The sequence below is a fragment of the Danio rerio genome, chromosome 6 (genome assembly GCF_049306965.1).
Source record: "Danio rerio strain Tuebingen ecotype United States chromosome 6, GRCz12tu, whole genome shotgun sequence".
Taxonomy (NCBI): domain Eukaryota; kingdom Metazoa; phylum Chordata; class Actinopteri; order Cypriniformes; family Danionidae; genus Danio; species Danio rerio.
The window spans coordinates 22,709,114-22,725,042 of record NC_133181.1 but is presented as its reverse complement, the minus strand read 5'-3'; positions in this window follow the sequence as shown (position 1 = coordinate 22,725,042).

Genomic DNA, 15,929 nt, shown 5'->3' with positions numbered 1-15,929 from the left:
CGTTGAAAATGAGCTTATCTCAGCCAGCAGAGAGGTCAAATCACAGTAATGCAAACTCAGTCAGAGACATAGATTTTCACTTGCAACTCGCCTTAACATGTTTAACAGTGCATGAAATGTTGTCTAAAACAAAAAAGAATGATGCATTTTATAGCTGGATCAGGTTTTATTATATTCTGAATTGGACGTTGAAAATGAGTTTATCTCAGCCAGCAGAGAGGTCAAATCACAGTAATGCAAACTCAGTCAGAGACATAGATTTTCACTTGCAACTTGCTTTAACATGTTTAACAGTGCATGAAATGTTGTCTAAAACAAAAAAGAATGATCCATTTTATGGCTGGATCTGTTTTTATCACTTTCTGAATTGGACGTTGAAAATGAGCTTATCTCAGCCAGCAGAGAGGTCAAATCACAGTAATGCAAACTCAGTCAGAGACATAGATTTTCACTTGCAACTTGCTTTAACATGTTTAACAGTGCATGAAATGTTGTCTAAAACAAAAAAGAATGATGCATTTTATAGCTGGATCAGGTTTTATTACATTCTGAATTGGACGTTGAAAATGAGCTTATCTCAGCCAGCAGAGAGGTCAAATCACAGTAATGCAAACTCAGTCAGAGACATAGATTTTCACTTGCAACTTGCTTTAACATGTTTAACAGTGCATGAAATGTTGTCTAAAACAAAAAAGAATGATGCATTTTATGGCTGGATCTGGTTTTATTACATTCTGAATTGGACGTTGAAAATGAGCTTATCTCAGCCAGCAGAGAGGTCAAATCACAGTAATGCAAACTCAGTCAGAGACATAGATTTTCACTTGCAACTTGCTTTAACATGTTTAACAGTGCATGAAATGTTGTCTAAAACAAAAAAGAATGATGCATTTTCAGCTGGATCAGGTTTTATTACATTCTGAATTGGACGTTGAAAATGAGCTTATCTCAGCCAGCAGAGAGGTCAAATCACAGTAATGCAAACTCAGTCAGAGACATAGATTTTCACTTGCAACTTGCCTTAACATGTTTAACAGTGCATGAAATGTTGTCTAAAACAAAAAAGAATGATGCATTTTATGGCTGGATCTGGTTTTATTACATTCTGAATTGGACGTTGAAAATGAGCTTATCTCAGCCAGCAGAGAGGTCAAATCACAGTAATGCAAACTCAGTCAGAGACATAGATTTTCACTTGCAACTTGCCTTAACATGTTTAACAGTGCATGAAATGTTGTCTAAAACAAAAAAGAATGATGCATTTTATAGCTGGATCAGGTTTTATTACATTCTGAATTGGACGTTGAAAATGAGCTTATCTCAGCCAGCAGAGAGGTCAAATCACAGTAATGCAAACTCAGTCAGAGACATAGATTTTCACTTGCAACTTGCTTTAACATGTTTAACAGTGCATGAAATGTTGTCTAAAACAAAAAAGAATGATGCATTTTATGGCTGGATCTGGTTTTATTACATTCTGAATTGGACGTTGAAAATGAGCTTATCTCAGCCAGCAGAGAGGTCAAATCACAGTAATGCAAACTCAGTCAGAGACATAGATTTTCACTTGCAACTTGCTTTAACATGTTTAACAGTGCATGAAATGTTGTCTAAAACAAAAAAGAATGATGCATTTTATAGCTGGATCAGGTTTTATTATATTCTGAATTGGACGTTGAAAATGAGCTTATCTCAGCCAGCAGAGAGGTCAAATCACAGTAATGCAAACTCAGTCAGAGACATAGATTTTCACTTGCAACTTGCTTTAACATGTTTAACAGTGCATGAAATGTTGTCTAAAACAAAAAAGAATGATGCATTTTATGGCTGGATCTGGTTTTATTACATTCTGAATTGGACGTTGAAAATGAGCTTATCTCAGCCAGCAGAGAGGTCAAATCACAGTAATGCAAACTCAGTCAGAGACATAGATTTTCACTTGCAACTTGCTTTAACATGTTTAACAGTGCATGAAATGTTGTCTAAAACAAAAAAGAATGATGCATTTTATAGCTGGATCAGGTTTTATTATATTCTGAATTGGACGTTGAAAATGAGCTTATCTCAGCCAGCAGAGAGGTCAAATCACAGTAATGCAAACTCAGTCAGAGACATAGATTTTCACTTGCAACTTGCTTTAACATGTTTAACAGTGCATGAAATGTTGTCTAAAACAAAAAAGAATGATGCATTTTATGGCTGGATCAGGTTTTATTACATTCTGAATTGGACGTTGAAAATGAGCTTATCTCAGCCAGCAGAGAGGTCAAATCACAGTAATGCAAACTCAGTCAGAGACATAGATTTTCACTTGCAACTTGCCTTAACATGTTTAACAGTGCATGAAATGTTGTCTAAAACAAAAAAGAATGATGCATTTTATAGCTGGATCAGGTTTTATTACATTCTGAATTGGACGTTGAAAATGAGCTTATCTCAGCCAGCAGAGAGGTCAAATCACAGTAATGCAAACTCAGTCAGAGACATAGATTTTCACTTGCAACTTGCCTTAACATGTTTAACAGTGCATGAAATGTTGTCTAAAACAAAAAAGAATGATGCATTTTATAGCTGGATCAGGTTTTATTATATTCTGAATTGGACGTTGAAAATGAGCTTATCTCAGCCAGCAGAGAGGTCAAATCACAGTAATGCAAACTCAGTCAGAGACATAGATTTTCACTTGCAACTTGCTTTAACATGTTTAACAGTGCATGAAATGTTGTCTAAAACAAAAAGGAATGATGCATTTTATGGCTGGATCTGGTTTTATTACATTCTGAATTGGACGTTGAAAATGAGCTTATCTCAGCCAGCAGAGAGGTCAAATCACAGTAATGCAAACTCAGTCAGAGACATAGATTTTCACTTGCAACTTGCTTTAACATGTTTAACAGTGCATGAAATGTTGTCTAAAACAAAAAAGAATGATGCATTTTATAGCTGGATCAGGTTTTATTATATTCTGAATTGGACGTTGAAAATGAGCTTATCTCAGCCAGCAGAGAGGTCAAATCACAGTAATGCAAACTCAGTCAGAGACATAGATTTTCACTTGCAACTTGCTTTAACATGTTTAACAGTGCATGAAATGTTGTCTAAAACAAAAAAGAATGATGCATTTTATGGCTGGATCTGGTTTTATTACATTCTGAATTGGACGTTGAAAATGAGCTTATCTCAGCCAGCAGAGAGGTCAAATCACAGTAATGCAAACTCAGTCAGAGACATAGATTTTCACTTGCAACTTGCTTTAACATGTTTAACAGTGCATGAAATGTTGTCTAAAACAAAAAAGAATRATGCATTTTATAGCTGGATCAGGTTTTATTATATTCTGAATTGGACGTTGAAAATGAGCTTATCTCAGCCAGCAGAGAGGTCAAATCACAGTAATGCAAACTCAGTCAGAGACATAGATTTTCACTTGCAACTTGCTTTAACATGTTTAACAGTGCATGAAATGTTGTCTAAAACATAAAAGAATGATGCATTTTATGGCTGGATCTGGTTTTATTACATTCTGAATTGGACGTTGAAAATGAGCTTATCTCAGCCAGCAGAGAGGTCAAATCACAGTAATGCAAACTCAGTCAGAGACATAGATTTTCACTTGCAACTTGCTTTAACATGTTTAACAGTGCATGAAATGTTGTCTAAAACAAAAAAGAATGATGCATTTTATAGCTGGATCAGGTTTTATTATATTCTGAATTGGACGTTGAAAATGAGCTTATCTCAGCCAGCAGAGAGGTCAAATCACAGTAATGCAAACTCAGTCAGAGACATAGATTTTCACTTGCAACTTGCTTTAACATGTTTAACAGTGCATGAAATGTTGTCTAAAACAAAAAAGAATGATGCATTTTATGGCTGGATCTGGTTTTATTACATTCTGAATTGGACGTTGAAAATGAGCTTATCTCAGCCAGCAGARAGGTCAAATCACAGTAATGCAAACTCAGTCAGAGACATAGATTTTCACTTGCAACTTGCTTTAACATGTTTAACAGTGCATGAAATGTTGTCTAAAACAAAAAAGAATGATGCATTTTATAGCTGGATCAGGTTTTATTATATTCTGAATTGGACGTTGAAAATTAGCTTATCTCAGCCAGCAGAGAGGTCAAATCACAGTAATGCAAACTCAGTCAGAGACATAGATTTTCACTTGCAACTTGCTTTAACATGTTTAACAGTGCATGAAATGTTGTCTAAAACAAAAAAGAATGATGCATTTTATGGCTGGATCTGGTTTTATTACATTCTGAATTGGACGTTGAAAATGAGCTTATCTCAGCCAGCAGAGAGGTCAAATCACAGTAATGCAAACTCAGTCAGAGACATAGATTTTCACTTGCAACTTGCTTTAACATGTTTAACAGTGCATGAAATGTTGTCTAAAACAAAAAAGAATGATGCATTTTATAGCTGGATCAGGTTTTATTATATTCTGAATTGGACGTTGAAAATGAGCTTATCTCAGCCAGCAGAGAGGTCAAATCACAGTAATGCAAACTCAGTCAGAGACATAGATTTTCACTTGCAACTTGCTTTAACATGTTTAACAGTGCATGAAATGTTGTCTAAAACAAAAAAGAATGATGCATTTTATAGCTGGATCAGGTTTTATTATATTCTGAATTGGACGTTGAAAATGAGCTTATCTCAGCCAGCAGAGAGGTCAAATCACAGTAATGCAAACTCAGTCAGAGACATAGATTTTCACTTGCAACTTGCTTTAACATGTTTAACAGTGCATGAAATGTTGTCTAAAACAAAAAAGAATGATGCATTTTATGGCTGGATCTGGTTTTATTACATTCTGAATTGGACGTTGAAAATGAGCTTATCTCAGCCAGCAGAGAGGTCAAATCACAGTAATGCAAACTCAGTCAGAGACATAGATTTTCACTTGCAACTTGCTTTAACATGTTTAACAGTGCATGAAATGTTGTCTAAAACAAAAAAGAATAATGCATTTTATAGCTGGATCAGGTTTTATTATATTCTGAATTGGACGTTGAAAATGAGCTTATCTCAGCCAGCAGAGAGGTCAAATCACAGTAATGCAAACTCAGTCAGAGACATAGATTTTCACTTGCAACTTGCTTTAACATGTTTAACAGTGCATGAAATGTTGTCTAAAACATAAAAGAATGATGCATTTTATGGCTGGATCTGGTTTTATTACATTCTGAATTGGACGTTGAAAATGAGCTTATCTCAGCCAGCAGAGAGGTCAAATCACAGTAATGCAAACTCAGTCAGAGACATAGATTTTCACTTGCAACTTGCTTTAACATGTTTAACAGTGCATGAAATGTTGTCTAAAACAAAAAAGAATGATGCATTTTATAGCTGGATCAGGTTTTATTATATTCTGAATTGGACGTTGAAAATGAGCTTATCTCAGCCAGCAGAGAGGTCAAATCACAGTAATGCAAACTCAGTCAGAGACATAGATTTTCACTTGCAACTTGCTTTAACATGTTTAACAGTGCATGAAATGTTGTCTAAAACAAAAAAGAATGATGCATTTTATGGCTGGATCTGGTTTTATTACATTCTGAATTGGACGTTGAAAATGAGCTTATCTCAGCCAGCAGAAAGGTCAAATCACAGTAATGCAAACTCAGTCAGAGACATAGATTTTCACTTGCAACTTGCTTTAACATGTTTAACAGTGCATGAAATGTTGTCTAAAACAAAAAAGAATGATGCATTTTATAGCTGGATCAGGTTTTATTATATTCTGAATTGGACGTTGAAAATTAGCTTATCTCAGCCAGCAGAGAGGTCAAATCACAGTAATGCAAACTCAGTCAGAGACATAGATTTTCACTTGCAACTTGCTTTAACATGTTTAACAGTGCATGAAATGTTGTCTAAAACAAAAAAGAATGATGCATTTTATGGCTGGATCTGGTTTTATTACATTCTGAATTGGACGTTGAAAATGAGCTTATCTCAGCCAGCAGAGAGGTCAAATCACAGTAATGCAAACTCAGTCAGAGACATAGATTTTCACTTGCAACTTGCTTTAACATGTTTAACAGTGCATGAAATGTTGTCTAAAACAAAAAAGAATGATGCATTTTATAGCTGGATCAGGTTTTATTATATTCTGAATTGGACGTTGAAAATGAGCTTATCTCAGCCAGCAGAGAGGTCAAATCACAGTAATGCAAACTCAGTCAGAGACATAGATTTTCACTTGCAACTTGCTTTAACATGTTTAACAGTGCATGAAATGTTGTCTAAATCAAAAAAGAATGATGCATTTTATGGCTGGATCTGGTTTTATTACATTCTGAATTGGACGTTGAAAATGAGCTTATCTCAGCCAGCAGAGAGGTCAAATCACAGTAATACAAACTCAGTCAGAGACATAGATTTTCACTTGCAACTTGCTTTAACATGTTTAACAGTGCATGAAATGTTGTCTAAAACAAAAAAGAATGATGCATTTTATAGCTGGATCAGGTTTTATTATATTCTGAATTGGACGTTGAAAATGAGCTTATCTCAGCCAGCAGAGAGGTCAAATCACAGTAATGCAAACTCAGTCAGAGACATAGATTTTCACTTGCAACTTGCTTTAACATGTTTAACAGTGCATGAAATGTTGTCTAAAACAAAAAAGAATGATGCATTTTATGGCTGGATCTGGTTTTATCACTTTCTGAATTGGACGTTGAAAATGAGCTTATCTCAGCCAGCAGAGAGGTCAAATCACAGTAATGCAAACTCAGTCAGAGACATAGATTTTCACTTGCAACTTGCTTTAACATGTTTAACAGTGCATGAAATGTTGTCTAAAACAAAAAAGAATGATGCATTTTATGGCTGGATCTGGTTTTATTACATTCTGAGTTGGACGTTGAAAATGAGCTTATCTCAGCCAGCAGAGAGGTCAAATCACAGTAATGCAAACTCAGTCAGAGACATAGATTTTCACTTGCAACTTGCTTTAACATGTTTAACAGTGCATGAAATGTTGTCTAAAACAAAAAAGAATGATGCATTTTATAGCTGGATCAGGTTTTATTATATTCTGAATTGGACGTTGAAAATGAGCTTATCTCAGCCAGCAGAGAGGTCAAATCACAGTAATACAAACTCAGTCAGAGACATAGATTTTCACTTGCAACTTGCTTTAACATGTTTAACAGTGCATGAAATGTTGTCTAAAACAAAAAAGAATGATGCATTTTATAGCTGGATCAGGTTTTATTATATTCTGAATTGGACGTTGAAAATGAGCTTATCTCAGCCAGCAGAGAGGTCAAATCACAGTAATGCAAACTCAGTCAGAGACATAGATTTTCACTTGCAACTTGCTTTAACATGTTTAGCAGTGCATGAAATGTTGTCTAAAACAAAAAAGAATGATGCATTTTATGGCTGGATCTGGTTTTATCACTTTCTGAATTGGACGTTGAAAATGAGCTTATCTCAGCCAGCAGAGAGGTCAAATCACAGTAATGCAAACTCAGTCAGAGACATAGATTTTCACTTGCAACTTGCTTTAACATGTTTAACAGTGCATGAAATGTTGTCTAAAACAAAAAAGAATGATGCATTTTATGGCTGGATCTGGTTTTATTACATTCTGAGTTGGACGTTGAAAATGAGCTTATCTCAGCCAGCAGAGAGGTCAAATCACAGTAATGCAAACTCAGTCAGAGACATAGATTTTCACTTGCAACTTGCTTTAACATGTTTAACAGTGCATGAAATGTTGTCTAAAACAAAAAAGAATGATGCATTTTATAGCTGGATCAGGTTTTATTATATTCTGAATTGGACGTTGAAAATGAGCTTATCTCAGCCAGCCGAGAGGTCAAATCACAGTAATGCAAACTCAGTCAGAGACATAGATTTTCACTTGCAACTTGCTTTAACATGTTTAACAGTGCATAAAATGTTGTCTAAAACAAAAAAGAATGATGCATTTTATGGCTGGATCTGGTTTTATTACATTTTGATATGGACGTTGAAAATGAGCTTATCTCAGCCAGCAGAAAGGTCAAATCACAGTAATACAAACTCAGTCAGAGACATAGATTTTCACTTGCAACTTGCTTTAACATGTTTAACAGTGCATGAAATGTTGTCTAAAACAAAAAAGAATGATGCATTTTATAGCTGGATCAGGTTTTATTATATTCTGAATTGGACGTTGAAAATGAGCTTATCTCAGCCAGCAGAGAGGTCAAATCACAGTAATGCAAACTCAGTCAGAGACAGATTTTCACTTGCAACTTGCTTTAACATGTTTAACAGTGCATGAAATGTTGTCTAAAACAAAAAAGAATGATGCATTTTATGGCTGGATCTGGTTTTATTACATTCTGAATTGGACGTTGAAAATGAGCTTATCTCAGCCAGCAGAGAGGTCAAATCACAGTAATGCAAACTCAGTCAGAGACATAGATTTTCACTTGCAACTTGCTTTAACATGTTTAACAGTGCATGAAATGTTGTCTAAAACAAAAAAGAATGATGCATTTTATAGCTGGATCAGGTTTTATTATATTCTGAATTGGACGTTGAAAATGAGCTTATCTCAGCCAGCAGAGAGGTCAAATCACAGTAATGCAAACTCAGTCAGAGACATAGATTTTCACTTGCAACTTGCTTTAACATGTTTAACAGTGCATGAAATGTTGTCTAAAACAAAAAAGAATGATGCATTTTATGGCTGGATCTGGTTTTATTACATTCTGAATTGGACGTTGAAAATGAGCTTATCTCAGCCAGCAGAAAGGTCAAATCACAGTAATGCAAACTCAGTCAGAGACATAGATTTTCACTTGCAACTTGCTTTAACATGTTTAACAGTGCATGAAATGTTGTCTAAAACAAAAAAGAATGATGCATTTTATAGCTGGATCAGGTTTTATTATATTCTGAATTGGACGTTGAAAATTAGCTTATCTCAGCCAGCAGAGAGGTCAAATCACAGTAATGCAAACTCAGTCAGAGACATAGATTTTCACTTGCAACTTGCTTTAACATGTTTAACAGTGGATGAAATGTTGTCTAAAACAAAAAAGAATGATGCATTTTATGGCTGGATCTGGTTTTATTACATTCTGACTTGCACGTTGAAAATGAGCTTATCTCAGCCAGCAGAGAGGTCAAATCACAGTAATGCAAACTCAGTCAGAGACATAGATTTTCACTTGCAACTTGCTTTAACATGTTTAACAGTGCATGAAATGTTGTCTAAAACAAAAAAGAATGATGCATTTTATGGCTGGATCTGGTTTTATTACATTCTGAATTGGACGTTGAAAATGAGCTTATCTCAGCCAGCAGAAAGGTCAAATCACAGTAATGCAAACTCAGTCAGAGACATAGATTTTCACTTGCAACTTGCTTTAACATGTTTAACAGTGCATGAAATGTTGTCTAAAACAAAAAAGAATGATGCATTTTATAGCTGGATCAGGTTTTATTATATTCTGAATTGGACGTTGAAAATTAGCTTATCTCAGCCAGCAGAGAGGTCAAATCACAGTAATGCAAACTCAGTCAGAGACATAGATTTTCACTTGCAACTTGCTTTAACATGTTTAACAGTGCATGAAATGTTGTCTAAAACAAAAAAGAATGATGCATTTTATGGCTGGATCTGGTTTTATTACATTCTGACTTGCACGTTGAAAATGAGCTTATCTCAGCCAGCAGAGAGGTCAAATCACAGTAATGCAAACTCAGTCAGAGACATAGATTTTCACTTGCAACTTGCTTTAACATGTTTAACAGTGCATGAAATGTTGTCTAAAACAAAAAAGAATGATGCATTTTATGGCTGGATCTGGTTTTATTACATTCTGAATTGGACATTGAAAATGAGCTTATCTCAGCCAGCAGAGAGGTCAAATCACAGTAATACAAACTCAGTCAGAGACATAGATTTTCACTTGCAACTTGCTTTAACATGTTTAACAGTGCATGAAATGTTGTCTAAAACAAAAAAGAATGATGCATTTTATAGCTGGATCAGGTTTTATTATATTCTGAATTGGACGTTGAAAATGAGCTTATCTCAGCCAGCAGAGAGGTCAAATCACAGTAATGCAAACTCAGTCAGAGACATAGATTTTCACTTGCAACTTGCTTTAACATGTTTAACAGTGCATGAAATGTTGTCTAAATCAAAAAAGAATGATGCATTTTATGGCTGGATCTGGTTTTATTACATTCTGAATTGGACGTTGAAAATGAGCTTATCTCAGCCAGCAGAGAGGTCAAATCACAGTAATGCAAACTCAGTCAGAGACATAGATTTTCACTTGCAACTTGCTTTAACATGTTTAACAGTGCATGAAATGTTGTCTAAAACAAAAAAGAATGATCCATTTTATGGCTGGATCTGTTTTTATCACTTTCTGAATTGGACGTTGAAAATGAGCTTATCTCAGCCAGCAGAGAGGTCAAATCACAGTAATGCAAACTCAGTCAGAGACATAGATTTTCACTTGCAACTTGCTTTAACATGTTTAACAGTGCATGAAATGTTGTCTAAAACAAAAAAGAATGATGCATTTTATAGCTGGATCAGGTTTTATTACATTCTGAATTGGACGTTGAAAATGAGCTTATCTCAGCCAGCAGAGAGGTCAAATCACAGTAATGCAAACTCAGTCAGAGACATAGATTTTCACTTGCAACTTGCTTTGACATGTTTAACAGTGCATGAAATGTTGTCTAAAACAAAAAAGAATGATGCATTTTATGGCTGGATCTGGTTTTATTACATTCTGAATTGGACGTTGAAAATGAGCTTATCTCAGCCAGCAGAGAGGTCAAATCACAGTAATGCAAACTCAGTCAGAGACATAGATTTTCACTTGCAACTTGCTTTAACATGTTTAACAGTGCATGAAATGTTGTCTAAAACAAAAAAGAATGATGCATTTTATAACTGGATCAGGTTTTATTATATTCTGAATTGGACGTTGAAAATGAGTTTATCTCAGCCAGCAGAGAGGTCAAATCACAGTAATGCAAACTCAGTCAGAGACATAGATTTTCACTTGCAACTTGCTTTAACATGTTTAACAGTGCATGAAATGTTGTCTAAAACAAAAAAGAATGATCCATTTTATGGCTGGATCTGTTTTTATCACTTTCTGAATTGGACGTTGAAAATGAGCTTATCTCAGCCAGCAGAGAGGTCAAATCACAGTAATGCAAACTCAGTCAGAGACATAGATTTTCACTTGCAACTTGCTTTAACATGTTTAACAGTGCATGAAATGTTGTCTAAAACAAAAAAGAATGATGCATTTTATAGCTGGATCAGGTTTTATTACATTCTGAATTGGACGTTGAAAATGAGCTTATCTCAGCCAGCAGAGAGGTCAAATCACAGTAATGCAAACTCAGTCAGAGACATAGATTTTCACTTGCAACTTGCTTTAACATGTTTAACAGTGCATGAAATGTTGTCTAAAACAAAAAAGAATGATGCATTTTAAGCTGGATCATGTTTTATTACATTCTGAATTGGACGTTGAAAATGAGCTTATCTCAGCCAGCAGAGAGGTCAAATCACAGTAATGCAAACTCAGTCAGAGACATAGATTTTCACTTGCAACTTGCTTTAACATGTTTAACAGTGCATGAAATGTTGTCTAAAACAAAAAAGAATGATGCATTTTATAGCTGGATCAGGTTTTATTATATTCTGAATTGGACGTTGAAAATGAGCTTATCTCAGCCAGCAGAGAGGTCAAATCACAGTAATGCAAACTCAGTCAGAGACATAGATTTTCACTTGCAACTTGCTTTAACATGTTTAACAGTGCATGAAATGTTGTCTAAAACAAAAAAGAATGATGCATTTTATAGCTGGATCAGGTTTTATTATATTCTGAATTGGACGTTGAAAATTAGCTTATCTCAGCCAGCAGAGAGGTCAAATCACAGTAATGCAAACTCAGTCAGAGACATAGATTTTCACTTGCAACTTGCTTTAACATGTTTAACAGTGCATGAAATGTTGTCTAAAACAAAAAAGAATGATGCATTTTATGGCTGGATCTGGTTTTATTACATTCTGAATTGGACGTTGAAAATGAGCTTATCTCAGCCAGCAGAGAGGTCAAATCACAGTAATGCAAACTCAGTGAGAGACATAGATTTTCACTTGCAACTTGCTTTAACATGTTTAACAGTGCATGAAATGTTGTCTAAAACAAAAAAGAATGATGCATTTTATAGCTGGATCAGGTTTTATTATATTCTGAATTGGACGTTGAAAATGAGCTTATCTCAGCCAGCAGAGAGGTCAAATCACAGTAATGCAAACTCAGTCAGAGACATAGATTTTCACTTGCAACTTGCTTTAACATGTTTAACAGTGCATGAAATGTTGTCTAAAACAAAAAAGAATGATGCATTTTATGGCTGGATCTGGTTTTATCACTTTCTGAATTGGACGTTGAAAATGAGCTTATCTCAGCCAGCAGAGAGGTCAAATCACAGTAATGCAAACTCAGTCAGAGACATAGATTTTCACTTGCAACTTGCTTTAACATGTTTAACAGTGCATGAAATGTTGTCTAAAACAAAAAAGAATGATGCATTTTATGGCTGGATCTGGTTTTATTACATTCTGAGTTGGACGTTGAAAATGAGCTTATCTCAGCCAGCAGAGAGGTCAAATCACAGTAATGCAAACTCAGTCAGAGACATAGATTTTCACTTGCAACTTGCTTTAACATGTTTAACAGTGCATGAAATGTTGTCTAAAACAAAAAAGAATGATGCATTTTATAGCTGGATCAGGTTTTATTATATTCTGAATTGGACGTTGAAAATGAGCTTATCTCAGCCAGCAGAGAGGTCAAATCACAGTAATACAAACTCAGTCAGAGACATAGATTTTCACTTGCAACTTGCTTTAACATGTTTAACAGTGCATGAAATGTTGTCTAAAACAAAAAAGAATGATGCATTTTATAGCTGGATCAGGTTTTATTATATTCTGAATTGGACGTTGAAAATGAGCTTATCTCAGCCAGCAGAGAGGTCAAATCACAGTAATGCAAACTCAGTCAGAGACATAGATTTTCACTTGCAACTTGCTTTAACATGTTTAACAGTGCATGAAATGTTGTCTAAAACAAAAAAGAATGATGCATTTTATGGCTGGATCTGGTTTTATCACTTTCTGAATTGGACGTTGAAAATGAGCTTATCTCAGCCAGCAGAGAGGTCAAATCACAGTAATGCAAACTCAGTCAGAGACATAGATTTTCACTTGCAACTTGCTTTAACATGTTTAACAGTGCATGAAATGTTGTCTAAAACAAAAAAGAATGATGCATTTTATGGCTGGATCTGGTTTTATTACATTCTGAGTTGGACGTTGAAAATGAGCTTATCTCAGCCAGCAGAGAGGTCAAATCACAGTAATGCAAACTCAGTCAGAGACATAGATTTTCACTTGCAACTTGCTTTAACATGTTTAACAGTGCATGAAATGTTGTCTAAAACAAAAAAGAATGATGCATTTTATAGCTGGATCAGGTTTTATTATATTCTGAATTGGACGTTGAAAATGAGCTTATCTCAGCCAGCCGAGAGGTCAAATCACAGTAATGCAAACTCAGTCAGAGACATAGATTTTCACTTGCAACTTGCTTTAACATGTTTAACAGTGCATAAAATGTTGTCTAAAACAAAAAAGAATGATGCATTTTATGGCTGGATCTGGTTTTATTACATTCTGAATTGGACGTTGAAAATGAGCTTATCTCAGCCAGCAGAAAGGTCAAATCACAGTAATGCAAACTCAGTCAGAGACATAGATTTTCACTTGCAACTTGCTTTAACATGTTTAACAGTGCATGAAATGTTGTCTAAAACAAAAAAGAATGATGCATTTTATAGCTGGATCAGGTTTTATTATATTCTGAATTGGACGTTGAAAATTAGCTTATCTCAGCCAGCAGAGAGGTCAAATCACAGTAATGCAAACTCAGTCAGAGACATAGATTTTCACTTGCAACTTGCTTTAACATGTTTAACAGTGCATGAAATGTTGTCTAAAACAAAAAAGAATGATGCATTTTATGGCTGGATCTGGTTTTATTACATTCTGAATTGGACGTTGAAAATGAGCTTATCTCAGCCAGCAGAGAGGTCAAATCACAGTAATGCAAACTCAGTCAGAGACATAGATTTTCACTTGCAACTTGCTTTAACATGTTTAACAGTGCATGAAATGTTGTCTAAAACAAAAAAGAATGATGCATTTTATAGCTGGATCAGGTTTTATTATATTCTGAATTGGACGTTGAAAATGAGCTTATCTCAGCCAGCAGAGAGGTCAAATCACAGTAATGCAAACTCAGTCAGAGACATAGATTTTCACTTGCAACTTGCTTTAACATGTTTAACAGTGCATGAAATGTTGTCTAAATCAAAAAAGAATGATGCATTTTATGGCTGGATCTGGTTTTATTACATTCTGAATTGGACGTTGAAAATGAGCTTATCTCAGCCAGCAGAGAGGTCAAATCACAGTAATACAAACTCAGTCAGAGACATAGATTTTCACTTGCAACTTGCTTTAACATGTTTAACAGTGCATGAAATGTTGTCTAAAACAAAAAAGAATGATGCATTTTATAGCTGGATCAGGTTTTATTATATTCTGAATTGGACGTTGAAAATGAGCTTATCTCAGCCAGCAGAGAGGTCAAATCACAGTAATGCAAACTCAGTCAGAGACATAGATTTTCACTTGCAACTTGCTTTAACATGTTTAACAGTGCATGAAATGTTGTCTAAAACAAAAAAGAATGATGCATTTTATGGCTGGATCTGGTTTTATCACTTTCTGAATTGGACGTTGAAAATGAGCTTATCTCAGCCAGCAGAGAGGTCAAATCACAGTAATGCAAACTCAGTCAGAGACATAGATTTTCACTTGCAACTTGCTTTAACATGTTTAACAGTGCATGAAATGTTGTCTAAAACAAAAAAGAATGATGCATTTTATGGCTGGATCTGGTTTTATTACATTCTGAGTTGGACGTTGAAAATGAGCTTATCTCAGCCAGCAGAGAGGTCAAATCACAGTAATGCAAACTCAGTCAGAGACATAGATTTTCACTTGCAACTTGCTTTAACATGTTTAACAGTGCATGAAATGTTGTCTAAAACAAAAAAGAATGATGCATTTTATAGCTGGATCAGGTTTTATTATATTCTGAATTGGACGTTGAAAATGAGCTTATCTCAGCCAGCAGAGAGGTCAAATCACAGTAATACAAACTCAGTCAGAGACATAGATTTTCACTTGCAACTTGCTTTAACATGTTTAACAGTGCATGAAATGTTGTCTAAAACAAAAAAGAATGATGCATTTTATAGCTGGATCAGGTTTTATTATATTCTGAATTGGACGTTGAAAATGAGCTTATCTCAGCCAGCAGAGAGGTCAAATCACAGTAATGCAAACTCAGTCAGAGACATAGATTTTCACTTGCAACTTGCTTTAACATGTTTAGCAGTGCATGAAATGTTGTCTAAAACAAAAAAGAATGATGCATTTTATGGCTGGATCTGGTTTTATCACTTTCTGAATTGGACGTTGAAAATGAGCTTATCTCAGCCAGCAGAGAGGTCAAATCACAGTAATGCAAACTCAGTCAGAGACATAGATTTTCACTTGCAACTTGCTTTAACATGTTTAACAGTGCATGAAATGTTGTCTAAAACAAAAAAGAATGATGCATTTTATAGCTGGATCAGGTTTTATTATATTCTGAATTGGACGTTGAAAATGAGCTTATCTCAGCCAGCAGAGAGGTCAAATCACAGTAATGCAAACTCAGTCAGAGACATAGATTTTCACTTGCAACTTGCTTTAACATGTTTAGCAGTGCATGAAATGTTGT